Genomic DNA, 3,342 nt, shown 5'->3' with positions numbered 1-3,342 from the left:
GAACTCCAGAGGGCACTGCAGAGAGATATTTTTTTCAGAGCAAGATGTGGGTAACTTCTCTCTTGTTGCCTCTAATGCAAGCATGTTTCCTTTCAAGCTGTGCAGGAAGACAGATATTCACATGTTACTATCTTAAAAAGTCAGATGTGATTTTTCTGTGGCCACTCTCATTCTTCAGTGGCATGGTTCATGGTCTGAGTGCCGTGCATCCATTGTTGAAAAGCCATCTCTATTTATGGTATTGTATTTAATTGTGAAAGAGACTTTCTGTTGTGTCGGACGATTTTCCCTTTATCTTTCCAGGTTAAAAAGTTATCTCCATCTGTGTAACTGTATTGCACCAGCTTTCCTGGTGCTGTTCTTGTCTCTGCTGGAGATGAGTCTTGCTAGAGGTGAGCTGCAAGCTTGCTATGGTGATGACAGTTCTGGATACAGGCTTAAGGGAATAGTACAAACTATAGGATGACCATGAACCACTGCAGTTTCTCTGGGCTTCATTCTCCTCTCCTGTAAAGTAAGATGGGTATGTAGGTTAGGGACAACAGTCCTGTTCTCACTCCACACTTATAAGATGTTACAGAAAATGTGGGGACACTAATGGTAACTTTTGGAAACTCCTTTAAGGAGGTCTTTGAACCATGCAGGACAAGAAGGGTGGTTGTCATTGGGGACATTGTAGGGAAATAAGCACATATCAGGTTGACATCTCCTGTTCTCCCTGCTTGTATCCCATGCTTCATTTAAAAACAAGAGCCATGGTTTTACAGTTCTCCCTTAATTTATGACCAGTGGAAGCAAACCAAAAGGGGAGTTTTGGTTGGAATAAAGGGAGACAAATGACAAAAATTGTCACATTGTGAAGTGCATAGAAATCTTACTTTTCCCACTTATGGTGGAGAAGGAGTCTTCCTAGAGACTTCCTAGGTGAAGAGGGCTGAAATGTGCCCTTGGCATGCCCTTCTCTACCTTCTGACTAGCCAGTTCTTTCAGGGCAGCTCTGGCATTAGCACATCTTGTTCTGGACCCATTCCCTGAGGAGGGAATGGGCCTCCTAGGGCTCAGGGTGCAGGCTAAGGGGAGCATAGCCACTGGGCAGTGGAAGGTCCTTTTGGCACGTGTTTCTGTGGCTCTAGGGTGATGAGTGGCTTGGTAAGATGAACAGTGTAGTGTCAGAAACTTGGACAGGTGTGTTTACATATGGATGGCAACCTTGGTGACCATTTGAAGGCATGGAAGTACTTCTCAAGTACTTTGGGGTGAGCAAAGCATATCCAAGTACCCGCTCCCCAGATATATTTCCTCATAATTTTAAATCCAAGTGCATTTTAATGGAAATTTAATCACATGCTTCAGATTTATTTATCCATAACTCATCAAAATGCTATTTTGTGAGAGAGGTTCATTGTCCAAGAAACTCTTGGAGTTTTTAAAATAAGCTTTTTAAGGACTTTTCTTCTTATAAGCAGGAAACCATGTATCACTGAGCACAAACACAGTTAAACCTCAAAAGGTCCAACTTTGGTTTGAAACTCTGAGGTCATGAATGTCGGTTGGGATTATTCTACGGAGAAATGGATTTCCCATGGTTATTCTTCAGAAATGTATAGAAAACAACTGGGGATTCCAGAAGTACTGTCTGCTTTTATAAAATTCCTAAATACCCTGAATTACTGTGTACAAATTAGAAATGTTATAATCTTCGGGATTGTTAAAGGGCACTTGCTTTTATATATTTTCAATGATTTTCCACATCATAAACAACCACATCATTTCACGTCAAGATTCTTCTTAGTACTAAAGCCATACTAACCAACCAACCAATCAACCAACTAATCACTAACCAACCAGCCAGTCAGCCAGCCAACCAACCAGTCAGCCAACCAACCAACCAACCAACCAACCAACCAAAATAAATAAATGGTCATGAGATTAGAAGGTGCCGTTTACAAGGAAAACCGGACTAACTTTCCCTAGTTACTCCATTTGAACTTGGCTGTGTCTTTACAGCACAGTGTGCAGGCCAGGAGATGGGCTCATTGGTAGGTCTGCAGCAGCCTCAGACCTCCTGACTTTACTAAGGAAATGAAGCACTTATCACAAAACATGCCAATGCTAAATCTAAACACTAGATCTAAACACAGAAGAATTAATTTTTAAAATGCTTTCCTCATTTTGTGAGTGTTTGCCTGTATGTATTGCTGTGTATCGTGTTCTTACCTGGTGCCAGAAGAGGACATCAAAATCTATGGAACTGGAACCACCCTGTAGTGCTGGGAAGCAAACCTTGGGTTTTCTGCAAGGGTGGCTGTGCTCTTAACTACTCAGCCATCACCATCTCTCCAGCTCCAGGATACATTGTTTCTAATATTTATGTGTTGTTTCATATTTGTACCTTTAAAGTTAATGCTTTACTTATATTCTCTATTGACATCATTATCCTGTCACTTTCTAAGTATATGTATTTACATGCCCTTGACTCTTTTACTTAGATTTTCCTCATTACTTTATACAAGTCTTTTAACTTCTATGTTTATGCTTAAAATAAAAAACATTTAAATTTAGTTTTTGCTTATGTGCTTCATTTACTTATATATTTGAATAATTTAGCTTAGTATTTCTATTATAATTCATTTATATATTGTGCAAAGGTATGCTTATATGTACTTTACCATCATCTTGTTGTCATGAATTGGAAGACTTTATATAAACAAAATGACCCAACTTTTACATTAAGAACTGACTGCATTGTTTCTTATTCTCTGAGATGTTTGGGGAAACCTGTAGATGGAAATTACATCTGTAGGCTGTGGGAAGGTTTTCAAGTTTGCTGAGATGTATGTTATAAGTTGGGCTTCTGTAACAGCCATTTTCTCTTCTGAGGTTGAAACTCTGTCTGTCTATCTATCTATCTATCTATCTATCTATCTATCTATCTATCTATCTATCTATTTATCTATGTATCATTACCTAATAAAAATTTATGCATTTTATGTGATTGTATTATTTTAATTAGAATCCAAGATAGGATTGATTTTTTTAAAAAAGCAATCCTGATATGAAAGTAAGTCTTTTACCTGTGTTCCCACAGCCTCTGCATAACAACTGTCTGAAGTATCTGTCTGAAGACTATTTTCAACAATATTTTTTACACTACAATAATGGATTCTTGTTGTATTACTCATATTTAACCATGGACTAGATAAAAATATCAATATTAAGCCCACATAACTTTTGGAGAAATTGCTATTTAAAAAGACTGTAAAGACTGGGGATGGAACTCAGTGGTTGAGTGCCCTTCACAAGGGCTATGGGTACAACTCTAAACACACACACACACACACA

The sequence above is a fragment of the Mus caroli genome, chromosome 4, assembly GCF_900094665.2.
Source record: "Mus caroli chromosome 4, CAROLI_EIJ_v1.1, whole genome shotgun sequence".
Classification (NCBI taxonomy): Eukaryota; Metazoa; Chordata; class Mammalia; order Rodentia; family Muridae; genus Mus; species Mus caroli.
Note: the sequence above shows the minus strand (reverse complement) of the source record.